The sequence below is a fragment of the Chrysemys picta genome, chromosome 4 (genome assembly GCF_011386835.1).
Source record: "Chrysemys picta bellii isolate R12L10 chromosome 4, ASM1138683v2, whole genome shotgun sequence".
NCBI lineage: Eukaryota > Metazoa > Chordata > Testudines > Emydidae > Chrysemys > Chrysemys picta.
Window position 1 is genome coordinate 53,972,661 of NC_088794.1, and position 26,878 is coordinate 53,999,538.

The 26,878-nt window shown below is 48.6% G+C and overlaps 1 pseudogene; it reads right to left on the minus strand.

The window, feature by feature from the left end:
• Positions 1 to 107: 107 nt before the first annotated feature.
• Positions 108 to 9,277, minus strand: LOC135983383 (adenylate cyclase type 10-like; annotated as a pseudogene).
• Positions 9,278 to 26,878: the final 17,601 nt, after the last annotated feature.

The window sequence follows — 26,878 nt, forward strand, 5'->3', positions numbered from 1 at the left end:
CTACTCTGCAGAAACACTGGCCCGCTGGTAACCCCGATGGAAACTAGCCTAGCAAGCAATGAGAGCAACATGGAGTCAGCAATCCCAAATGTCCAGTCCCTCTCCCCACCCCCACTTCTGTAGTGCTAATTTGTATTGACTATCCCCACATCAGCCAGCTAGGTCTCCCAACAGCCTGTGTGCAGCTCTGTGTGTGTGCAAAAGGGATGGAGAAGAGGGCAAGGAGCTTCCCTCACGCACGTCCCCATGTAATGACAGTTCTTGTGCTTCCCGGAGTGCAGAATGCCATGAGCTGGCATTGCTGTTGGAACTAGCCTCCCCAGAGAGATGGGCCACAGCCCCACCTGCTCTCCACCCCAGCTAGCAGAGCTGACTCCAGGCTAAAGGGAGCCCATGTCCATCCTTTGCAAGTGTGCCACAGAGGCCACATTCCTTAGGCAACTCCACAGGCACAATGTCTCTTTGACCTCCCCATGGGTGGTGAGTCCCTGTTCTCCCTGTAATGCAAAGCCACAACTGAACCCTCATTTCCTGGTGTGGAACTGGAGGTGAAGCCCTGGCTGAAAGTTCAGGGAAGTATTCACATTTTCTGAACACATTCATCTGCCCACAGTAGAAATCCTGCATGCTTAAAATGCTTCCATGGGTGGGAGAGTGGTGAGATGGGTGTAGAGTTTCAGCCCTCCCACCTTGTATCATCCAGCTGTCCAGGCTGTTATACCACACCCACTGCTATGGTATGTGTATGTCTCCCATATTTATAATGGGTGGACACAGCAAAAAACTGCTTAACTGTAATTGTCCCTGGACACTGATCTCGCAGGGTACTCACACCTGGAATTTAATTCTCTCACGTGTGACTGGTTGAATTTCCCTGGCTCTTCATGGTTTGCATGCCCCTTAAAAGGAGTGGCTACTGGGCAAAGCACAAGACATACACACCCCTTACTGGCTATCACGCACTATTCCCGGCTGAATATAAATGCTGCCCTCTGAGTGTGCTAGTCTGAATTCTCCTTGCTGGAGAGTCAGGAGCTGGAGGAACGTCCCAGCAGAAAAAGGGAGTCAGGTTACACAAAAACTTAACAAGGTTAGTGCCAGTGGTGTAAAAAGGGAGTGGAGTTTGGATTGGTTTTGACATTTATAGACACAAAAGGGGACAAAGGCTCTGGTCCCACAAACATGCAGGAGTTTTATTTGAAGCCTCGGTGAAGTCAGCAGTGCCTGCGTGCCAAGCCACAGGCCTCAAAAATTCAGCAACCAGACCAGAGCATGCTGGAGGATAGCAGAGGGTGAAGGGCTCTCTCCAAGCACTGCTGGAGTCCTGCTGGCTGACAGGCCTCGGGGTCCCCTTCAGCAGGGAGCTCCTCCACCGACGGCAGCCAAGAAGGACTTGATGGGTCCTTCAGAGGCCAGTGGGGTGGGGGGTGACAGTCAATAGAGGTTTGGCTCATGCTCTTTGTCCTGTTACCAATGCTCTCAAGGGGAAAAATGCCTTTAGAGATCAAAGAATTTGCCATTCTCACGCAAATAGAGCTGAGAATCCTGCCCAGCTGGCGTCGTTAGTCTTTTACTCTCTCTTTTCTGCAGGGACTGGACTTGTGGATTGGAGTTTCTTGGGCTGTTGTGGGATAGGTCAGTGAAGGTGGTTGGCTTTGCATTTTGCTCTGAATGATGCTGAGGTTCACGGTCATCCTGAGCAGGTTCCAGATTCATGGCCAGTCACCACAAAAGCTCCATCAACTGCACCTACCAGTATCACCTCTGAGGCTGAGGTTCTATTACTCCAGTGGCACATAGCTGTCTTAGGAGGTCTGGGTCATGTAGAGTGAGGGGGAGCCCAGGTAAACTGGGCTAATCCCAAATTTTGTCTCCCAGCTGTCATGTCACTGCCTCCTGCCCATAGGGGGGCCCTCCTGTTGGGACGAGGGAGTTTCAATGACAAACAAGCCCATTAGCACTCCTGTAGGCAACATGGAGAACTGCACCTTCCTGCTTACTTTATTTTCATGAGCATCTCAGAACAGAAGTTGAAGATTTTAAATGCGCTGTCCAAGGCGTGGGCGCTCTCGTCAGCCTGCTTATCCCCAGGGAGCCCGAACACACACAGGAATGTGCAGCCCTGCCAGGGAGGGGAAAGAAAACACCAGAGGGGTGAGGGTTTTTCCAAAGAGCAAATCAGTATCAATGTCTGTGGCAAACAGTTCCACTGTGCTCCAGCTCTCCCACCCACCTGTTAGAATAGTGCTGTCATACAGTACCCCCAAAATGCTCTGGGAGACCCCACCACCGCCTCAGACTCAGTCTCTTCAGCACCAAGCTTTTTATCATTCCTCCTGATCCCTGCCCTCCTACTCCCTTCTCTATCCCTAATGACAATGCCACTGTCCCTCCTGCCTCCTACTAGTCCCGGAGTCTCAGGGGAATGTTTGCCAGCTCCAGCTGCCCAACTGGAATGGCCTTGAAGCTCTGACCCACTTTGTCAAACATAAAGACTGTTGATTTTGCCGCTGAAGACGTGGATGATGTTTGAGATCTTCACATTAGCATCGTGGATGGCCTTGCACAGATGCAAGGTATTGGCGCTTTTGTCAAACTGCAGGTTCACAAAGACAATTGTGACCGGCCGAAGCTCAGATAAATATTCTAGAGGTTGGTTGTCGTCAATCTGAAAGAGAAGAGCCAGATGTACTCAACAGTCCGTACTCCTGGTGAGCGGGAAGCATTCACTACTTCATATACCCCTCCTCCAGCTGGGCTGACTCTGCTCTCAGATACAGGTGCTAACTCCACGAGGGCAAAGATGTTTGATCAGCTATTGCCATAGGAAGGAGGGGGCCCCCATCAATGGGAAGCACTCTCCAGTCTCAGGACGATGATCCTTTCAGCACAGGACTAGGAAATGAGGCTAGGCACCAAGGGGATAAAGGGGGAGATAGCTGAGCAGAGCCTGTCAATGTGACTTTGCTACAACCCAGGTCTCCCCATAAACTTTAAAATTTTAAACAGAACAAAGGAAAAACTTTTTCATACACCTTACAATTAGCCTGTGGAACACATTGCCTGCAGTCAAGAACTCGGCAGATTTCAAAAAATTATGACAACATCCAGTGTTATAATAGTAAGGATTTTTTTTAAATAAAACCCAATAGTTTTGGAAGGGATCTAAACCCTCATGCCTCAGGTCATAAACCAAGGGAGGGGGAAGGAAAAAACTTTCCATGTGAACAAGTTGATCCACAACTACCCACTGCAGGGTTTCTTGTATTTTCCTCTGTATCAGAAAAATTCTAGCTGTGTAAAGCACAGACCGTCAAGCCAAAAAATAAAATTCTGTGAAGTTACTGCAGTACCTTCTCCACAATGTTTCTCATCACATACTTCCGGAGGGACTTCTCCAGCTCATCATTAGGAGACAATGTGGAGGTTGCTCTGAGGATACCTAGGGGAGGAAATTCAATGCTTTCAATAGCAGAAGGAAGACTTGTGGTTAAACCGTAGGGTTTTATTCCTGGCTTTGCTCAAGGGCAGACTTTTACCAGTAGGGACTGGACAGTGCCTGGATGGGGTTGGAGATTCTTGTCTAACCTATTTCACTTACAATCTTGAAAATGCAAATCACAGTTCCATAGGCACCGAGTTTCTAATCTGCCGGGGGGGGTTCCCCCCCGGCTCCCTGCAGGCCCCGCCCCCACTCCACCCTTTCCCCCAAGGCCCCAGCTCTGCCCTGCTTCTTCCCACCCCCGCTCCGCCCCACCCCGCCTCTTCCCTGCCCCTTCCCACCCCTTCTCTGCCCAGTTCCATCCCTCCCCCAAGCACACTGCACCCTTTCTCCTCCTCCCTCTCCCCCAGTGCCTCTTTGCACAGCGAAACAGCTGATCCGTGGTAGGCACTGGGAGGGACGGGGAGGCGCTGATCGGTGGGGTCCACCGGTGGGCAGAAGGGACTGGGGGGAGGTTCTGGTAGGGGGGCTGCCAGTGGGTGCTCAGCACCCACTATTTTTTTCCCGTGGGTGCTCCAGCCCCAGAGCACCCACGGAGTCGGTGCCTATGCACAGTTGGGATTTTCTATTAGAAAATTCCTTGTGTGCTTATATCAGCACCACTGAAAGCTTGCTCACCCAGGAAGACTGTAGGCACTGAGCAGGGTTCCCTATAGTGTCTCTTCTTGCCAGCCAGGGGTCTCCATAGAGCTGACACAGAAAGTAGGGAGAGGGTCTCTTCTCCTCCACAGTCAGCGTAGCTGGTGTCCAGACAGTTTGAAGACAGCAGGAGGGAGAAGGAATTGAAATGCAGCTGGCTGCCTCGGGATTTTGGTGGCAGGGAATGGAGGAGGACACAGGAACTCAAAGGGGTACAGGGCAGGGGCCCCCATGTGCAGTCCATTCACCCTCTCACATTTACACTGACGGAAAACAAAGGAATCTCAGCCTGCCGTCTCCCTGGGGTCAACACAGTAGAAGGAAGAGGTACTCACTGTTACTTTTGTAGATAAATCTCTGATAATTTTCATATGACTTTACATTGTGCCTCTTCATATAACCTTGTGGTGGGTCTACCCACGTGTGACCTCTGTTTTCATGGGACTTTGCATCAAAGCCTCATTTAGAAACTTTGCATTGCCCTTGGTATAATATTATAGCCCCTAAGGATAGAATAAGATAGAAGAAAAATTTCTTTTTGCTAGCAGTAGAACAAGAGCTCTCTCCCCCCCCGCCCCCTTTAATCAATTGCCCTGTTGAATGAATGAGGTGTGGATGAGCAAGGCATGGAAGGCAGCACCTCCAGACAGCCTCAACTGTTGGAGAACAGGAGTACTTGTGGCACCTTAGAGACTAACAAATTTATTAGAGCATAAGCTTTCGTGGACTACAGCCCACTTCTTCGGATGCATATAGAATGGAACATATATTGAGGAGATATATATACACACATACAGAGAGCATAAACAGGTGGGAGTTGTCTTACCAACTCTGAGAGGCCAATTAAGACAACTCCCACCTGTTTATGCTCTCTGAAGTGGGCTGTAGTCCACGAAAGCTTATGCTCTAATAAATTTGTTAGTCTCTAAGGTGCCACAAGTACTCCTGTTCTTCTTTTTGCGGATACAGACTAACACGGCTGTTACTCTGAAAACTGTTGGAGAGAGGCTGGGAGCCAGACCCAAGGACAATAAAACGTGTCAAGTGGGCTCATTAAAGACAAGCAGACATACGGACGGCCTCGGGGAGGGGGGGGTTAGAAGCAAGCACCTTCTTTTGGAAACACCCTCTTTGCAGCATTGGGACAACACTCAAAAGAAAGCAGCACAAAGGACCAATGGACACAGACACAGAGTTTGAATCTGGTATAGATTTGCATAAGAGGAAAGCTGCTATAAAAGTGAGGTGTCTTGCAGAGGACCCCGGGTCTCGTCTTGTCAACATGGGAGCATTGATCCGGATCGGCAGAAGCCCAGCTCCACCCCCTCCCCCATCTAACTCACCTGGCCAGTGAAGTTAAGGGGAGCAACTAATTGGTAACAACAAGACGGAGTGTGTTTGTGTGTGTGTGAGTGTAAGTGTAATATATTATATGCATATGATACAGTGTTAATGAATACATGTATTACTAATAAATGTGGCGTTTTGTCTTATTCCCCCTGAAAAGATCCTGTGCAGTACTTTACTACATTTTGGTGGAGAATGCGAAAGGGGGAGCAAGCATAGAATCCACAGTTATTATAAAACTGGTGTGCACACCGCCAGCTTTAGCAAGCCTGGCACTATAGGAAAAAGAGTGTAAACTTTCAGTTAATTAATCAAACTCTGAAGGATATAGGAGTTTAGGTTTAAATTGTGTTATAGAGGTACATACACCCTCAGCCGTAGCAAGACTGAGCTAAAGAGGAGAACTTGGTGTTTCTCACTCTGATCCGGGGAAGGATTTGTATAATTGGTGTATGAACCCTCGGTGGTAGCAGACCGAGTAATACAGAGGGAAGCTTAGTGTCTCTCCCTCTGGCCCAGAGTGGGTTAAAAACATAAGATACAGATCTTGTTCTGTTAAACCAAACTCTGAAGGATATAGGAGTTTGGGCAGTGTAGTGTGGTTTATGTTTGTTTGGGGTTTTTTTTTTTTTTTTGGTAAGTAATATTGTGGTAATTTCACAATTTTGAAGAAAATGTTTAAGGAATGGGACCAGGAAGGGTGGGGGCTAGTTGGAAAGCCCACCCTTCTTGCTAAATTAGTAGTGAAACAAGGCTTGTGCCCATGGAAAGAAACTGTTTATTGGAAAAAGCAGGATTGGGCCCAGGCAAGCAACAGATAGAGAAACTGAAAAACAGGTTGGGTACAGAGAGTTAAAACAGCACTCTCAAATCTTACAGCAGCAGTAACATCAGGAGAAGAAACATTTGAGACCCCAGAAGGGGGCAGACCTTTGGGACCCCTCTGGAGATTGGGAAGGGGGATATTTGGGTAAATTCCTCCTCCCAGGGCCAAAATGCCATTGAAACAGTTAACAACAGTGCTTGCTTCTGCCTCAGATCTCCAGGCCATGGCAAAATGGCTGGAGATTTTAAAACAGAAAATTTTTTCTAGATGGAGTGTTAACGCCCTTTTACTGAGAGAAAGGGAGGATTTACACTCACAAGAAATGCACCACTTAATTAGCATTTGTGCAGCCCCAAGTACCAAACACACTGTGGCAGAGACTAAGCAGGTTCTGCCATGGTGAAAGCACTGTGCTAATTTGTTTCCAAGCTTCTATTTTTCAGGCTCTGAACCAGAACATCAGGAGAGCTGGTACCAGCTGAAGAGTTATAAAATACCATGGTTATAGTGTCATGACAAAGTCTGTGTTCAGTGTTCTGTGTTGCATGTTCTGTGTCTGTCTCTGATGGTGTCCTGTGCTAGCATTGGGTCCAGAAAAAGAGGGGATACTACACTAGACAGGGCAAATGTCTTTTCCTCTCTCTTCTTCCCCCATGTCCATCGAATTTATCAATCACCACTTGTGTCCAAAACATTTTGGTCCCCAGTACATCAGGTTTATTTTTTGTTAGGTTCTCTAATAGTAATTTTGTTGTTAATTTGTTATTAATACATTTGTATTGTTAGTTACATTTGCTTGTATTATTATTAATTCCACACTTTCCTCTATGCACTCTGGTTCTACTTCCCCAAGCCCTGAAGGGTAATTCTTGGGCCCCCATAACCTGTAAGACCTTGGCCCATAATTGTATGGCCCCATCTTTCAGGTCCCCAGAAACCTCTGAGAACAATTGTTAAAAATAGGGAATTCTACAACATTTTAGCAACTGAATGTTAGTTTAAGTCCAAATCAGCTTAACCTTGCATAACAACTGTGATACTCCTACAAAATCTTATTTGTTGTGTGTGCTTAAGAAAGTCCTGACCTCAGTGACTTTTATTGTTTGATGGCTATTGCAGCATCAAACTTGGGCCTCATTTTGTTTGTCAATGTACCCAATTATTGTAATGGTAATGGTTTTGTTGTATTTCCAATTATTATAATTGTTTGCATTTGTGTTTATTTTATATCTGGTGTTTAGTCAATTGTAATGGTTTTATGTAAGCGGGGGAATGGTCCCGCTATTGTGGGGAAATTTTCTGACTTCTGCACTACCCCGGTGAGGTGGGCTAGCGAAAGGATCTGAGTCCCCGCTCCCACTTCCTTTACCCAGAGGCCTCCCTGCCCTTGAGGGCTCCCCTTTCACTCTCCTGTCTGGCTGAGTCCTCGTAACCCCAACAAGGCTGGGCCCAGGATTCCTGGGGGGCTCGACCCCCAACCCTGCTGTGGTCACCTAGGACAGGGGCTAGGGTGTCCCCACTCCGGGGTACTCTCTCTGCACTGGGCACCTCCCTGACCCACTGATTATTCCATACAATTTAAAGCAAATACAAGTTGTTTAATTAACAATTAATCTAAAGAAAAGAACAAGGAAAAATGGGAAAGGTTAAAGGAAAACACATCACCCTGCTCTGTGGCAGGGAACATTACAAACAGTGTCTCTGGAAGGTCAGGGCAGTTCAGTCTGTTCCTTGTAGGTCCCAGGCCTGCTTCTCAGGCCCTGTCTGTGCTGCAGGGACGCTGTGGGTTGGACACTTGCTCTGGTGGTGGCCACACGCTCTCAGGCTCTAGGTGGCAGGACCCTTCTTCCCAGTGTCGCCCCCGCCCGGTCGGGGTTATGATCCCCCCTCCAAGTCTGGCCTGCAAGGCCTCTTGGCTGAGGCGTCTCCCTGTGCTGGGCCCACTGCCCAGGGTCCCCCTCACTCTCCCCAGCTGCTCACCGCACTCGGACTGCACACGGCTCCGGACTGCCCCAGCCCCGGCTCCAGCTCCACTCTGCCTCAGCACGGCTGCTGCAGCTGCTGCTCTGCCTTCAGCTCCCTGGGCTGCTTCTCTGGCCTCTCTGGCTCTGGTTACTACAGCTCTGCCCCCAGCACAGCTCTGCTCTGCAGGCTGCTTCTGTGACTCCGCTCCCAGCTCTGACCTGCTTCCTGGCTGCTTCTCTGGCCCCTCTGGCTCTGGTTGCTGCAGCTCTGCTCCCAGGGCAGCTCTGCTCTCTCTGGGCTGTGCTCTGGCTTTGGGGCTGCCGCTCTGCTTCCAGCAGCTTAGCTCAGGCCCCTGCTCTCTCCTTAGCTCGGCCCCACTCTGTCTGACTCAGGCCATTCCAGTTCACACGGAGGACGGGACCCCCTCTGGCCTCCTGACTCCCTGATTAGCCTGCCCGCCCTGTCAATCAGGCTGATCTGGAGCATTGGCCTCTCCCCATTGTACCTGGGGACTGTCAGTCTCAGGCTCCTGATTTGCCATCAACCCTTCCCCTTTTAGTGCTGGGAGGTAGCCAACCAAAACACCCCCACTGAATGTTAGTAAGGGGGCAACAGTCCCCTTACATTTAGTTATATTCACCTGGTTATAATTGTTTGGTTTGTTTGCAACAAATACAAAAGATTTATATGGTGACCACTCAAGAATTGTTCTTGAGAGGTCAAAAGGGGGACAATGTAGATAAATCTCTGATAATTTTCATATGACTTTACATTGTGCCTCTTCATATAACCTTGTGGTGGGTCTACCCACGTGTGACCTCTGTTTTCATGGGACTTTGCATCAAAGCCTCATTTAGAAACTTTGCATTGCCCTTGGTATAATATTATAGCCCCTAAGGATAGAATAAGATAGAAGAAAAATTTCTTTTTGCTAGCAGTAGAACAAGAGCTCTCTCCCCCCCCGCCCCCTTTAATCAATTGCCCTGTTGAATGAATGAGGTGTGGATGAGCAAGGCATGGAAGGCAGCACCTCCAGACAGCCTCAACTGTTGGAGAACAGGAGTACTTGTGGCACCTTAGAGACTAACAAATTTATTAGAGCATAAGCTTTCGTGGACTACAGCCCACTTCTTCGGATGCATGTAGAATGGAACATATATTGAGGAGATATATATACACACATACAGAGAGCATAAACAGGTGGGAGTTGTCTTACCAACTCTGAGAGGCCAATTAAGACAACTCCCACCTGTTTATGCTCTCTGAAGTGGGCTGTAGTCCACGAAAGCTTATGCTCTAATAAATTTGTTAGTCTCTAAGGTGCCACAAGTACTCCTGTTCTTCTTTTTGCGGATACAGACTAACACGGCTGTTACTCTGAAAACTGTTGGAGAGAGGCTGGGAGCCAGACCCAAGGACAATAAAACGTGTCAAGTGGGCTCATTAAAGACAAGCAGACATACGGACGGCCTCGGGGAGGGGGGGGTTAGAAGCAAGCACCTTCTTTTGGAAACACCCTCTTTGCAGCATTGGGACAACACTCAAAAGAAAGCAGCACAAAGGACCAATGGACACAGACACAGAGTTTGAATCTGGTATAGATTTGCATAAGAGGAAAGCTGCTATAAAAGTGAGGTGTCTTGCAGAGGACCCCGGGTCTCGTCTTGTCAACATGGGAGCATTGATCCGGATCGGCAGAAGCCCAGCTCCACCCCCTCCCCCATCTAACTCACCTGGCCAGTGAAGTTAAGGGGAGCAACTAATTGGTAACAACAAGACGGAGTGTGTTTGTGTGTGTGTGTGAGTGTAAGTGTAATATATTATATGCATATGATACAGTGTTAATGAATACATGTATTACTAATAAATGTGGCGTTTTGTCTTATTCCCCCTGAAAAGATCCTGTGCAGTACTTTAAGAACTACACTTTCACCCGTGGGGTAGTGCTGTAGGTATTCAGTAGATTTCCAGAAGAACTCATCGAACTCAATCTCAGAGATGTTCTTTATGTATCTAGCCTAAAGGCACACAGAATTAAAGGTGTCTGTCAGCTTCCACAAGCCTAGTGCAGAATTATTCAATAAAACGCACTCCCATCCTTCACTGTCACCTCCATCATCAACCTCCCTGTCAACTGGATGGAGGACACAGCAGTAATCAGAAAAGATTTTTTGGCTGGAGCAAAACAAGTGCCGACGCTCCCAACGAATGCAACAAAAAGATTCTGCAGCCTCCAAAGCAGCGGTGAAAAGCCTTCCAATTCCACAATCTTTCTCCTGCTGGGTATCTGTGCAAGCCCCCAATCCTGAAAATGCTTACATACGTGCTTAACTTTAAGCACCTGATTGGCCCCACTGATTTCAATGGGCTTACTCAGATGCAGGTGCAGAACTGAAGCCCAGCTTCTTCTCATGACACCTGTCACTGAACTATCTCAGTGCCTCCAGAAAGATACTAACTAAAATCACAATAGGCCCACGGTCTGATTCTCCTCCCCATTCTCACTGCTGCTTTCCAAGAACCGATGCAAGGTGTAAGAGGGGGGTGCTCAAAATAACTGGTGGGCTGCAGGTAGCAATGCTCCCACTTCCACTCCCTGGCAGGTTGGTCGTATTTTCAGAGTTCAAAGCGGGGACACCAGGATTGGCGAGGGGGATGGATCAGGGAATTGGGTGTTATCCTGTCAGGATGAGTACTTGGGGCCTTTTACAGGAAAAGGCAGGGCAAGTGAGAACAGTATTTACCCTTCTGTGACCCCTTTCTTGTTCTCTCCTAGCCCTAATATCTCCCATTCCAATCTAGCTGTACCCTACCACACCCCGACCACCCCCTCCACAGTCACTGATTCACCCACACCCTCAACCGACTCCATCAACCTTCCCACCCAACTCTTCCCTCAGCTCCCCACCTGCTGAGAAACACGCCCAACAAACATACCTTTTCCCCCAGGCTGAGATCCTCCCTCTTCCTAACAGACCTCCACAGCTCAGGCCCACACCCTCAGCTCTGAGCCCTGGCCATCAGACAGCCCCAGTCTCAGAATGCCCCCACACATCCCTCCAGGTCTAGCAAATCCATCCCCAGGCTCCAAAATCTTCCCCCTCCTACCTGACACCCATCACCACCAATCTCAGATGCCCCACAGGTCGGAACCCTGCCCCCTGCCCAGAAAGCTCTGGTATTCGCTGCTCTGCACCTCCTCCCTCTGCCACTTGCATCCCTTCTCTTGCAGAGACTCTTGCAGGGGCTGGAGGCTGCAGGGAGCATGGGTAAAGAGCCCCATACTCTGGCTCTGTGGCTCTGTCCCCTGCACTACAACAGCTACACTACCCAGTTCTGAGATCACTGGTGGAGCTTACCCCCCTTATTCCCTAACGACCAGCCACTCCTGGCAAGAGGAAGCCAAAGTTAAGTCCACATTCTACTATGCCTTCTTACTTCATCGCCACTTTCAACTTTCGCATCACCATCCCTCTCGGCCCCCTCTGCCCAGCTGGTCCATTGGATACAGGCCCAATAACAGATATACACACAAGCATACGTGTGAGGTTGCATCCAGCAGAAGACAATGGGGCACGTAAACACACCCCAACCTAGATAACAAAGCAATACACACACCACTGGTTATGAACAATTGTTGCACACTCCACATTGCCCACCTTAACAGATCTTTGATCTTTAATTGTTTCTATTTCTATCATGTTCCTGTTACAGAGTTCCCAGCAGTTCGGCGATAGAATAACCTCGCTTGCTTTTGCTAGGTTTTGGGCCAACTGAACTTCATCCACTGCTCAGCCAATTACCAGAAAATATTGGTGCTTATTGTCTCCAACAACAACTTTGGAGATGTGACCTGCAGATAGCCCTGACAAGAGAAACAAGATTGTTATGGAGGGCATTTTTACTTTACCATTTGTAATATATATATCTCAATTATCTTAGAAGCGGATTTTGGAGGCCAACCTATTTTTTGGGGGGTGGGAGGTTTGGATCAGTTCTTGACAATGTGATATTTATTCCAGGAATCTGAGGATTTCTAGAACAACACTCTCCAATGAATTAAACAGCATGTCAGTTAATAAATAATAATAATGCACACATAATTATAAGGGTCACACGGTAGCATCTGTTATAAGGTTACAAATCGGTTTCCATTATAACAATCTGTTTATATCTGAAGAAGAAAGCAGTGTGCTGTAATCTTGGACGCCCATTCCGACAATATCTGGATCTATGAGATTTGTAACAAGCTGTGTTACTCTCTGTGACGTTGCAGTCTATATGGTTTTATAAAAATATGTTAATGAGTGAATATAATGTAATTGGAATATGCTTCATGCAAAAGGTCTCTTGTAAGGTATCATTACAAAGCTTATAATCTACTGAGTGTGATCATCCTATTTGTATAAATGTACCACTCTTGTATCTGAAACTAGAAATATGAAATATAACTCTGAGGGCCTATTGTAATTATATAAAGTGTGGGCCATTAATGGTGGTTTGGAATCTTGATGACTCCCATTAACCAGGACAATTGTCTGCAGATGGCTGTGTTTTACCTGTAAGTCTTCCTGTATACGTGTGTGCTGGCAAGTGGGCAATGAAGTCTTGCAGTGACATGTGATCATGTCACCTGAACTGGAATCCATCTTTAACCTGGTGTCTTTCCATTGAGAAGGAGGGGGTGGGAACCCAGAGAGGGACAAAGGATTCCCGCCTTATGCAAAAGATATATAAAAGGGTGGAACAGAACAAAGTGGAGGAGCCATCATGAAGAATCCCCTAGCTACCACCTGAGCTGGAACAAGAGCTGTACCAGGGGAAAGAATTGTGCCCAGGCCTGGAAAGTGTCCAGTCTGAGGAAAAAACTTACTGAAGCATCTCTAAGGGTGAGATTATCTGTATTCAGTTTGATTAGACATAGATTTGCACATTTTATTTTATTTTGCTTAGTGACTTTGTTCTGTCTGTTACTACTTGGAGCCACTTAAATCCTACTTTTTGTATTTAATAAAATCACTTTTTACTTATGAATTAACTCAGAGTGTGTATTAATACCTGGGGGAGGAAACGACTGTGCATATCTCTCTATCAGTGTTATAGAGGGCGAACAATTTATGAGTTTACCCTGCTTAAGCTTTATACAGGGTAAAATGGATTTATTTGGGTTTAGACCCCATTGGGAGTTGGGCATCTGAGTGTTAAAGACAGGAACACTTCTGTTAGCTGCCTTCAGGTAAACCTGCAGCTTTGGGGCAAGTAATTCAGACCCTGGGTCTTTGTTGGAGCAGACGGGAGTGTCTGGCTCAGCAAGACAGGGTGCTGGGATCCCGAGTTGGCAGGGAAAGCAGGGGTAGAGATAGTCTTGGCACATCGGGTGGCAGCTCCCAAGGGGGTTTCTGTGATCCAACCCGTCACGCTCTCAAATTGGGCTTGTCAGCCATAGGTGGATTCATCAGGCACTGACTAGACCTCTTATGCGTACACCATGAGCCAGTGGATCAACAATTGCCTATTATTATACCTGATCATAAGTTTCCACAAAGTTCACCTCTTTGCCAATGAGTAATTTATTTCAAATATGGAGCATAATGTTTACACTCTTCTCATTTAAAATAATTGTTCCCATGCTTTTTTCTTCACAGACCAATAACTCAAAAACAACTGGAGCTTGGTACTTGGCATGTAGCAAGTGCCCACTGAGGCATACATTCATGAACAAGTTTGAGAAACATTGGCTGGATAGCAATAAAGTGATATGCAATTCAATAATCCCTTCTGAACCTGCTCAGTGCAGCATCTACTAAGACTTTGAGTTGAACTCAGTAAAAAGCACTCTCTCATTTGGGACATCACTGTACATTCTGTCTGTGTGGTCTAACCAGGGGGCCAGCAAGCAGAAGGATTTTGCTTTCAGTCTGCTGCTGCTGGGAGTTTGCGTGAAGGGAGCTTGTAAATGTCTGCTTGAAAACACACACAGAAAAAACATCCAGATGTAATCTAAAACTCCCCAGCTTAATATAAGGAAATGGCAAAAGAGCAAGTTCCTGAAGATCCCAAACTTAGGTGGCTTTACATTCCTTTGCCAAACAGAAAGGAACAGAGGTACTGTGAAGGCACTTCCCACAACCCTAATGGCTAGCAACTTCCTGTTGCTTTCCATGGATGTGAAATACTCAGAAGTAGAGCTGGTAAATAAAGGGGGTACTCTTTCCACTGACAATTTCAATTCAAACAAAAAAGAAAGAATTTTCATCTAAATTTTCCACTAAAAATTTTGATTTTCAGCAGAAATTCAAATGCTGAAATACTTTGGCTGAAAACAAAACAAAAAAATGGATTTGGAAATGCTGCCACTTTATTTATGGGAGTTGTAGTTCTGATGCCTCAAGCTGCCATTATTCTCTATAGGTTGGGCTCTCTAGTTTGACTGCTAGTATCAGAGGGGTAGCCGTCTTAGTCTGGATCTGTAAAAAGCAACAGAGAGTCCTGTGGCACCTTTAAGACTAACAGATGTGTTGGAGCATAAGCTTTCGTGGGTGAATACCCACTTCGTCAGACGCAAGATCTGACGAAGTGGGTATTCACCCACGAAAGCTTATGGTCCAATATATCCGTTAGTCTTAAAGGTGCCACAGGACTCTCTGTTAGTTTGACCTCATCACCCATGATGCTTCTTAATGTCCTCTCTTAGTGAGGGGAAGTGGTTAATAATCGGAGGAGTCTTTGTTCATTGTGTACAATGGGAGATGTAGTCCAGCTAGGGAGGACATTAGATGACCAAAATACAATTCCCATGAGGCACTGTGGCAGGATTTCTAAATCGAAATATTTCAGTTTTCAGCTGTCTAGGATTTTTTGATGGAAAATTGAAATTTTCCGTGGAAAACAGACACTCTTCATAACAAAAATTGCTTAGTAGAAAACCCAATTTTCCGTTGAAAAACAGTTTTGATGGAATTTTGTCCATGAGTCCTAGTCAGAAGCTATTCAGAGACAGTCATAGCTCTGTAAAAATAAACTAGGTACAGTCAGCACCGATGAAAGGTGCCAGACTGGCACCAATAAATTGTAGTTGTTTATTCACATAATAGATACAGAATGGCCAGCTCTAGGACCAACTGCCCCAAACTGCCTCCCTAAGGTACTTCAGTAGTTTGATCCCCAAGGCCCATTCAGTCCTTGGCTTCTCCGATGAGACTGTTGTTTCTGAATGTAAGGATGGTTTATGTGTCACAGATATATGTCTGCTATGAACTAAAACGAGACCTGCAATGCATTTCAAATGAGCCAGCAAGCAATCAGATAGGAACGAGTCTTGGTCACCACTTCCACAGGCTCAATTTGAACCAGCAACTTAGAGGTGAAATGCTCTTTATTCCAGTCCCCAAAAGACTCTCCTCTCTGACCAGAAATACATTTTCCCTACCACAGAAGCGGCTTTTCCCATGCAGCTGCCGAAAAGGATGCAACTGATCAGATCACTGAGCAATTAACATCTTTTACAGACTCCTGGCACACTAGAAATTGAACAAGATTTGGGCAGGGTGTTTCTCAGCGGCATATCTTGGGAGCAAGGGGAGTGGGGGATCATGTGACTGTCCACTCAGGAAGCAGAATTGCTTACTGGTTAGGGCAAGGAACTGGCAGTGAGGAGTCCTGAATGCTCATCCCATCTCCACCACCAACTCACTGTGTGACCTGGGGCAAGATATTTCATCTCCATTTGCCTCTGCTTCCCCCCCTGCACAATTGGGCGAATGCTTCCTATTCACTTTTGTAAAGTGCTTTGGGAATGTGCTCTCTAGTGACTGCAAAGTATTGTTATTCCACTAGTAGCCATAGTACCTATCTTCACTCGGAGCTTCAGACCCACTTCAGTTTCACGAACCCCATACTCTTTCTGGATCCTCAGGCTACATTTCAGCACCAGTGTAATGATCTCTCTCAGCTGGCTTCGTTGCACTTTCCACAGTGCTAGCAGTGTATCCCCTGGGGAAGGCAGTGTGACAGACACTTATGGGATACATGCTCTTCTTGTTTCTAAAGTGCTGACAAAGCCACTTGGCTTTTCAGCAAGCCACAGCAGATCTACCTGTTCCTGCCCAGCACTCTGACCCACAGAGAGATTGCTCACTAACCACCCCAAACTCCTTAGCACCTCCTGGCTGTGAACAGACCAACCCCCTCTATGCTTCTAGCAGCTGTCGGTTGTGACTACCTCTTCCCACTCAGGGTATGTCTACACTACAAAATTAGGTCGAATTTATAGAAGCCGGTTTTATAGAAATCGGTTGTATACAGCTGATTGTGTGTCCCCCCACATAAAATGCTCTAAGTGCATTAAGTCGGCGGACCGCGTCCACAGTACCGAGGCTAGCGTCGACTTCTGGAGTGTTGCACTATGGGTAGCTATCCCACAGTTCCTGCAGTCTCCGCCGCCCATTGGAATTCTGGGTTGAGATCCCAATGCCTGAATGATGCAAAACAGTTTCGCGGGGGTTCTGGGTACATGTCGTCAGGCCCCTCCCCCTCCGTCAGAGCAACAGCAGACAATTGATTCGCGCCTTTTTACCTGGGTTACCTTTGCAGACAACATACCACGCCAAGCATGGAGCCCGCTCAGCTCAGCTCACCGCCACCATATGTCCTCTGGGTGCCGGCAGACGTGGTACTGCATTGCTACACAGCAGCAGCTAATTGCCTTTTGGCAGTAGACGGTGCAGTATGACTGGTAGCCTTCATCGGTGATCTGGGTGCTAGCAGATGTGGGGCTGGCAGACGTGGGGCTGCATTGCTACACAGCAGCAGCCCCTTGCCTTTTGGCAGTAGATGGTGTATTACGACTGGTATCCGTCGTCGTCATACTGCAGTTCGATCAGATGATGGCTGAAACGCCGAATGTCCCAAAGTCATATTCTGCTGTCTTCCCAATGATGATGGCGGCTATCAGTTGTAGTATGCTATTTTCTGCCAAGCGCCCAGTATTTTCTGCCAAGCACCCAGAAGATGCCAAGGGCTATCAGTCATGCTGCACCGTCGTCTGCCAGCTTAAGATGTAAAAAATAGATTTGTTCTGTATTCATTTGCTTCCCCCTCTCTCCGTGAAATCAACGGCCTGCTAAACCCAGGGTTTTGAGTTCAATCTTTGGGGGGGGACCATTCTGTGTGATAGTTGTTTGTGTTTCTCCCTGATGCACAGCCACCTTTGTTGATTTTAATTCCCTGTACCTGTATGCCATGTCGTCACTCGCCCCTCCCTCCGTCAGACAATAGTTTCGCGCCTTTTTTTAGACCAGACACCATAGCACTGGGATCATGGAGCCCGCTCAGATCACCACAGCAGTTATGAGCACTATGAACACCATGCGCATTGTCCTGGAGTATATGCAGAGCCAGGACATGCCAAAGCAAAACCAGGACCAGCCAATGAGGCGATTGCAACACGGCGACGAGAGTGATGAGGAAATTGACATGGACATAGACCTCTCACAAAGTACAGGCCCCAGCAATGTGCAAATCATGGTGTTACTGGGGCAGGTTCATGCCGTGGAACGCCGATTCTGGGCCCGGGAAACAAGCACAGACTGGTGGGACCGCATCGTGTTGCAGGTGTGGGACGATTCCCAGTGGCTGCGAAACTTTCGCATGCGTAAGGGCACTTTCATGGAACTTTGTGACTTGCTTTCCCCTGCCCTGAAGCACCAGAATACCAGGATGAGAGCAGCCCTCACAGTTGAGAAGCGAGTGGCGATAGCTCTGTGGAAGCTTGCAACGCCAGACAGCTACCGGTCAGTCGGGAATCAATTTGGAGTAGGCAAATCTACTGTGGGGGCTGCTGTGATCCAAGTAGCCAACACAATCAAAGACCTGCTGATATCAAGGGTAGTGACTCTGGGAAACATGCAGGCCATAGTGGATGACTTTGCTGCAATGGGATTCCCAAACTGTGGTGGGGAGATAGACGGAACCTGTGACAGCGTACCCCATAAGGCTTTATGGGGGGGTGTTTATAAATGTATGTATGATATAACTGAAATATGTTTTGTGCTGCCTGTACCACGTAACATATCTCTGTAAAGGTTATGGTCTACTAGATCTATTCATCCTATTTGTACATATATATCATTTTCTACTTGAGGTTAAGAATATGGGCTGTATGCTTGCTTGATTTCTAAGTAAGCTTTGTGAGGCATTTGGTCAGCTTCTTTAGGAAGGAATTCGCCAGGTTAAGTACCTGATCAGGAAACACTTGGGGAACAATGCATCTTGGAATGCTCCAATCCACATGAGAAGTCTTCCTGGAGACATGCAAGATACCATGTGGACAATGGCGTCGGCCTGTAAAGACTGAGTCATGCAGGGGCATGTGACTTGCCCAGGTGACTCCAAAACTCCATCTTGGAGCTGGACTTTGCATAGGAGGGAGGAGGGGGGTCTCCACCCACAAGAGAGAGTCTATTTAAACCTGTGGGAGACCCCCTCCATTTTGGTCTTGAGCTGGCTAAAGAAGGAGCCTCTCCACACCCCCCCCCAGGATACCTGAAGGAGACTGAAACAAAGGACAGTAACTACAGGGGGTGTGAGTGATTGCTGGACCCAGGCTAAAAGGAGATTAGCCTGTAAAAGGGAGTGCTCTGGAACTGGTGAGGAAATTATCTGTATTTAGTTTGATTAGACATAGATTTGCGCATTTTATTTTATTTTGCTTGGTGACTTACTTTGTTCTGTCTGTTACTACTTGGAACCACTTAAATCCTACTGTCTGTATTTAATAAAATCACTTTTTATTTAGTAATTTACTCAGAGTATGTATTAATACCTGGGGGAGCAAACAGCTGTGCATCTCTCTCTATCAGTGTTATAGAGGGCGAACAATTTATGAGTTTGCCCTGCATAAGCCTTATGCAGGGTAAAACGGATTTATCTGGGTTTAGACCCCATTGGGAGTTGGGCATCTGAGTGCTAAAGACAGCACACTACTGTGAGCTGTTTTCAGGTAAACTTGCAGCTTTGGGGCAAGTTATTCAGACCCTGGGTCCGTGTTGGAGCAGATGGGAGAGTCTGGCTCAGCAAGACAGGGTGCTGGAGTCCTGAGCTGGCAGGGAAAACAGAAGCAGGGGTAGTCTTTGCACATCGGGTGGCAGCTCCCAAAGGGGTTTCTGTGATCCAACCCATCACAGAACCCATATCCCTATCTTGGCACCGGAGCACCAAGCCACCGAGTACCTAAACCACAAGGGGTACTTTTCAATGCTGCTGCAAGCCCTGGTGGATCACAAGGGATGTTTCACCAACATCAACGTGGGATGGCCGGGAAAGGTACATGATGCTCGCGTCTTCAGGCACTCTGCTCTGTTTCGAAAGCTGGAGGAAGGGACTTTCTTCCTGGACCAGAAAATAACCGTTGGGGATGTTGAAATGCCTATCGTGATCCTTGGGGACCCAGCCTACCCCTTAATGCCATGGCTCATGAAGCCGTACACAGGCAGCCTGGACAGTAGTCAGGACCTGTTCAACTATAGGCTGAGCAAGTGCCGAATGGTGGTGGAATGTGCATTTGGACGTTTAAAAGCGCGCTGGCGCAGCTTACTGACTCGCTCAGACCTCAGCGAAAAGAATATCCCCATTGTTATTGCTGCTTGCTGTGCACTCCACAATATCTGTGAGAGTAAGGGGGAGACATTTATGGTGGGGTGGGAGGTTGAGGCAAATCACCTGGCCACTGATTACACGCAGCCAGACACCCGGGCGGTTAGAAGAGCACAGCAGGGCGCGGTGCGCATCAGAGAAGCTTTGAAAACGAGTTTTGTGACTGGCCAGGCTACAGTGTGAAACTTCTGTTTGTTTCTCCTTGATGAACCCTCTGCCCCCCTCCCCACCCGGTTCACTCTACTTCCCTGTAAACCAACCACCCCACCCTCCCTGCCACCCTTCGAGCACCGCTTGCAGAGGCAATAAAGTCATTGTTACTTCACATTCATGCATTCTTTATTAATTCATCACACAACTAGGGGGATAATTGCCAAGGTAGCCCGGGATGGGTGGGGGAGGAGGGAAGGAAAAGGACACAGTGCACTTTAAAACTTTAACTCTTATTGAAGGCCAGCCTTCTGATGCTCGGGTAATCATCTGGGGTGGAGTGACTGGGTGGCCAGAGGCCCCCCACTGTGTTCTTGGGCGTCTGGGTGAGGAGGCTGGGGCCTGGTCTACACTACGGGTTTAGGTCGACTTTAGCAGCGTTAAATCGAATTAAGCCTGGACACGTCCACACGACGAAGCCCTTTCTTTCGACTTAAAGGGTCCTTTAAACCGGTTTCTTTACACCACCTCCGACGAGGGGATTAGCGATAAAACCGGCCTTTGAGGGTCGGAATTGGGGTAGTGTGGACGGAATTCGACGTTATTGGCCTCCGGGAGGTATCCCACAGTGCTTCATTGTGACCGCTCTGGACAGCACTCCCAAAACTCAGATGCACTGACCAGGTAGACAGGAAAAGACCCGAGAATGTTTGAATTTCATTTCCTGTTTGCTCAGCGTGGAGAGCACAGGTGACCACGCAGAGCTCATCAGCACAGGTAACCGTGATGGAGTCCCAGGATCGCAAAAGAGCTCCAGCATGGACCGAACGGGAGGTACGGGATCTGCTCGCCATATGGGGAGATGAAGCTGTGATAGCTGAACTCCGTAGCAGTAAAAGAAATGGCAAAGTATTAGAAAAGATCTCCAAGGCCATGAAGGACTGAGGCCATAACAGGGACACACAGCAGTGCCGCGTGAAAATTAAGGAGCTACGGCAAGCTTACCACAAAGCCAGAGAAGCAAACGGAAGGTCCGGGGCAGAGCCGCAAACTTGCCGCTACTACGCGGAGCTGCATGCGATCCTAGGGGGTACAGCCATCACTACCCCAACCGTGTGCTATGACTCTCTCACTGGCGAAACACACAGGGAAGACGGTTCGGGGAACGAGGAAGATGAGGATGGAGGTACTGTAGGTAGCTCACAGCAGCAAGGAAGCGGAGAAACCGGTTTCCCCAACAGCCAGGATATGTTTGTGACCCTGGACCTGGAACCAGTAACCCCCGAACTCACCCAAGACCCTCAGGGCACACAGGAGACCTCTGGTGAGTGTACCTTTGTAAATATTTGTAAACATTACACATGGTTTAAAAGCAAGCATGTTTAATGATTAATTTGCCCTGGCAATCGCGGCCAGTACATCTACTGGAAAAGTCTGTTAACGTGTATGGGGATGGAGCGGAAATCCTCCAGGGACATCTCCAGAAAGCTCTCCTTTATGTACTCCCAAAGCGTTTGCAAAAGGTTTCTGGGGAGGGCTGCCTTATCCAGTCCGCCATGGTAGGACACTTTACCACGCCAGGCCAGTAGCACGTAGTCTGGAATCATTGCATAAAAAAGCATGGCAGCGTATGGTCCCAGTGTTTGCTGGCATGCAGACAATATCCATTCCTTATCTCTCTTTCTTATCCTCAGGAGAGTGATATCATTCACGGTCACCTGGTTGAAATGGGGTGATTTTATTAAGGGGACATTCAGAGGCGCCCGTTCCTGCTCTTCTGAACAGAAATGTTCCCCGCTGTTAACCACGCAGTGGAGGGGAGGGGTGAAGTGATCATCCCAGAGAATCGTGTGTGTGTGTGGGGGGGGGGGGGGTTTACTTGGGTTTGTGCCGCATGTTAACCGGGAAACCGCAGCCCCTCCTTTTACATTGAAAACCCATTTTAAATGGACAACCCAATTCATCCTTGATATGGGAAATGCGCTGCTGTTTGCAACCTTTCCCGCATGTTAAGAAGGTTAAAAAAGCCAAAACACTGTGGCCTACCATGGCTGCCTGCAAGCCGAAATATGCGACCTTGTAATGAAAGAGTGTACCCATTGTTCTCTAAAATGTGTCTTTTTTAACCACCTCTCCCTTCTCCTCCACCAGCTGCAAATGTTTCTCCTTTGCAGAGGCTAGTGAACATTAGAAAGAGAAAACGTAGGACGAGGGACGATATGTTCACGGAGCTGCAGATGTCCTCCCACGCTGATAGAGCACAGCAGAATGCGTGGAGGCAGTCAATGTCGGACATGAGAAAAGCACAATATGAACGAGAGGAGAGGTGGTGGGCTGAATGGTGGGATGAAAAGAGCAAGTGGCGGGCTGAAGACGATAGGTGGCGTCAGCTTGCAGACAGACGGCAAGAGTCAATGCTCCGTCTGCTGGAGCATCAAACTGATATGCTCAAGCGTATGGTTGAGCTGCAGGAAAGGCAGCAGGAGCAGAGACCACCGCTACAACCCCTGTGTAACCAACAGCCCTCCTCCCCAAGTTCCATAGCCTACTCACCGAGACGCCCAAGAACACGGTGGGGGGGCCTCCGGCCACCCAGTCACTCCACCCCAGATGATCGCCCAAGCATCAGAAGGCTGGCCTTCAATAAGAGTTAAAGTATTAAAATGCAGTGTGTCCTTTTCCAACCCTCCTCTCCCACCCATCCCAGGCTACCTTGGCAATTATCCCCCTACTTCTGTGAGGAACTAATAAAGAATGCATGAATGTGAAAAATCAATGACTTTATTGCCTCTGCAAGCGGTGCTCGAATTGGGGAGGGGAGGGTGGCGTGGGGTGGTTGGTTTACAGGGAAGTAGAGTGAACCGGGTCGGGGGGGGGGTTTGGAGGGTTCATCAAGGAGAAACAAACAGAAGTTTCACACAGTAGCCTGGCCAGTCACAAAACTAGTTTTCAAAGCTTCTCTGATGCGCACCGCGCCCTGCTGTGCTCCTCTAACCGCCCTGGTGTCTGGCTGCGCGTAATCAGCGGCCAGGCGAGTTGCCTCAACCTCCCACCCCGCTATAAAGGTCTCCCCCTTACTCTCACAGATATTGTGGAGCGCACAGCAAGCAGCAATAACAATGGGGATATTCTTTTCGCTGAGGTCTGAGCGAGTCAGTAAGCTGCGCCAGCGCGCTTTTAAACGTCCAAATGCACATTCCACCACCATTCGGCACTTGCTCAGCCTGTAGTTGAACAGGTCCTGACTCCTGTCCAGGCTGCCTGTGTACGGCTTCATGAGCCATGGCATTAAGGGGTAGGCTGGGTCCCCCAGGATCACGATAGGCATTTCAACATCCCCAACGGTTACTTTCTGGTCCGGGAAGAAAGTCCCTTCCTCCAGCTTTCGAAACAGAGCAGAGTTCCTGAAGACGCGAGCATCACGTACCTTTCCCGGCCATCCCACGTTGATGTTGGTGAAACGTCCCTTGTGATCCACCAGGGCTTGCAGCAGCATTGAAAAGTACCCCTTGCGGTTTACGTAGTCGGTGGCTTGGTGCTCCGGTGACAAGATAGGGATATGGGTTCCGTCTATGGCCCCGCCACAGTTTGGGAATCCCATTTCAGCAAAACCATCCACTATTGACTGCACGTTGCCCAGAGTCACTACCCTTGATATCACCAGGTCTTTCATTGCCCTGGCAAATTGGATCACAGCAGCCCCCACCGTAGATTTGCCCACTCCAAATTGATTCCCGACTGACCGGTAGCTGTCTGGCGTTGCAAGCTTCCACAGGGCTATCGCCACTCGCTTCTCAACTGTGAGGGCCGCTCTCATCTTGGTATCCTGGCGTTTCAGGGCAGGGGAAAGCAAGTCACAAAGTTCCATGAAAGTGCCCTTACGCATGTGAAAGTTTCGCAGCCACTGGGAATCGTCCCATACCTGCAGCACGATGCGGTCCCACCAGTCTGTGCTTGTTTCCCGGGCCCAGAATCGGCGTTCCACGGCATGAACCTGCCCCAGTGACACCATGATTTGCACATTGCTGGGGCCTGTGCCTTGTGAGAGGTCTATGTCCATGTCAATTTCCTCATCACTCTCTTCGCCGCGCTGCAATTGCCTCCTCAGCTGGTCCTGGTTTCGCCTTGGCATGTCCTGGCTCTGCATATACTCCAGGACAATGCGCGTGGTGTTCATAGTGCTCATAATTGCCGCGGTGATCTGAGCGGGCTCCATGATCCCAGTGCTAGCTATGGCGCCTGGTCAGAAAAAAGGCGCGAAAGTAGTATCTGATGGACCAGGAGAAGGAGGGAGGGCGGGAGGGAGGGAGGGCCGAGTGACGACATGGCGTACAGGTACAGGAACAGGGAATTAAAATCAAGAAAGGTGGCTGTGCATCAGGGAGAAACACAAACAACTGTCACACAGAATGGTCCCCCCAAAGATTAAACTGAAAACCCTGGGCTTAGCAGGCCATTGATTTCACGGAGGAAGGGGAAGCAAATGAATACAGAACAAATCTATTTTTTACATCTTAAGCTGGCAGCCGACAGTGCAGCCTGAGTGATAGCCTCTCCAGTATGATGATGACGGATACCAATCATAATATACCATCGTCTGCAAGGGGCTGCTGCTGTGTAGCAATGCAGCCCCACGTCTGCCAGCCCCATGTCCGCCAGCACCCAGCATCGCCCTCGGCCTCTCAGACAATACTGGGCAATTGGCAGAAAATAGTATACTACGACTGGTAGCCATCATCATCGAAACAGTAGCATGTCTGCCCAGGTGGCCATGATTGACAGCCACTCCAGTACGACGACGATGGGTACCAGTCATAATATACCATCGCCTACCAAAGGGCAAGGGGCTGGTGCAATGCAGCCCTACGGCTGCCAGCCCCACGGCTATCACTCATGCTACACCGTCTACCGCCAAAAGGCAGTTAGCAGCTGCTGCTGTGTAGCAATGCAGTCCCACGTCTGCCGGCACCCAGAGGACATATGGTGACGGTGAGCTCAGCTGAGCTGAGCGGGCTCCATGCTTGCCGTGGTATGTTGTCTGCACAGGTAACCCAGGTAAAAAGGCGCGAATCTATTGTCTGCCGTTGCTGTGACGGGGGGGGAGGGGCCTGACGACATGTACCCAGAACCGCCCGCGACACTGTTTTGCATCATCCGGGCATTGGGATCTCAACCCAGAATTCCAAGGGGCGGCGGAGACTGCAGGAACTGTGGGATAGCTGTGGGATAGCTACCCATAGTGCAATGCTCCGGAAGTCGACGCTAGCCTCGTACTGTGGACGCGGTCCGCCGACTAGAGCACCTAGAGCATTTTATGTGGGGACACACACAATCAGCTGTATACAACCGATTTCAATAAAACCGGCTTCTATAAATTGGAACTAATTTCGTAGTGTAGACATACCCTATGGAACTTGGGGAGGAGGGCTGTTGGTTACACAGGGGCTGTAGCGGCGGTCTCTGCTCCTGCTGCCTTTCCTGCAGCTCAACCATACGCTGGAGCATATCAGTTTGATGCTCCAGCAGCCAGAGCATCGACTCTTGCCTTCTGTCTGCAAGCTGATGCCACCTATCATCTTCAGCCCACCACTTGCTCTGTTCATCCCACGATTCAGCCCGCCACCTCTCCTCTCGTTCATATTGTGCTTTTCTGTAGTCTGACATTGACTGCCTCCACGCATTCTGCTGTGCTCTGGCAGCGTGGGAGGACATCTGGAGCTCCGAGAACATATCATCCCGAGTCCGCCGTTTTCTCCTTCTAATCTTTGCTAGCCTCTGTGAAGGAGAAACATTTGCAGCTGGTGGAGGAGAAGGGAGAGGTGGTTAAAAAAGACACATTTTAGAGAACAATGGGTACACTCTTTCACGTTAAATTTTGCTGTTCACATTACACAGCACATGTGCTTTCGTTACAAGGTCGCATTTTTCCTCTTATATTGAGGGCCTGCCGGTTTGGTGTGAGAGATCACTCACACAGTGCCAGGCAACAGATTTCGGCTTGCAGGCAGCCATGGTAAGCCACAGTCTTTTGGCTTTTTTAACCTTCATAACATGTGGGAATGGTTTCAAACAGTAGCGCACTCATTTCCCATACCAAGCACCTGTTGGGTTGGCCATTTAAAATGGGTTTGCAATGTAAAAGGAGGGGCTGGGGTTTCCGGGTTAACATACAGCACAAACCCAACTACCCCACCCACACACCCAATTCTCTGGGATGATCACTTCACCCCTCCCCCCTACCACGTGGCTAACAGCGGGGAACATTTCTGTTCAGAAGAGCAGGAACGGGCACCTCTGAATGTCCCCTTAATAAATTCACCCCATTTCAACCAGGTGACCGTGAATGATATCACTCTCCTGAGGATAAGAAAGAGAGATAAGGAATGGATGTTGTCTGCATGCCAGCAAACACCGGGACCATACGCTGCCATGCTTTGTTATGCAATTATTCCAGACTACGTGCTACTGGCCTGGCGTGGTAAAGTGTCCTACCATGGCAGACGGGATAAGGCAGCCCTCCCCAGAAACCTTTTGCAAAGGCTTTGGAAGTGGAGTACATGAGGGAGAGCTTTCTGGAGATGTCTCTGGAGGATTTCCGCTCCATCCCCATACACGTTAACAGACTTTTCCAGTAGCTGTACTGGCCGCGATTGCCAGGGCAAATTAATCATTAATCCTTAAACACGCTTGCTTTTAAACCATGTGTAATATTTACAAAGGTACACTCACCAGAGTCCCCTGTGTGCCCTCAGGGTCTGGGAGCACACCTTGGGTGAGTTCGGGGGTTACTGGTTCCA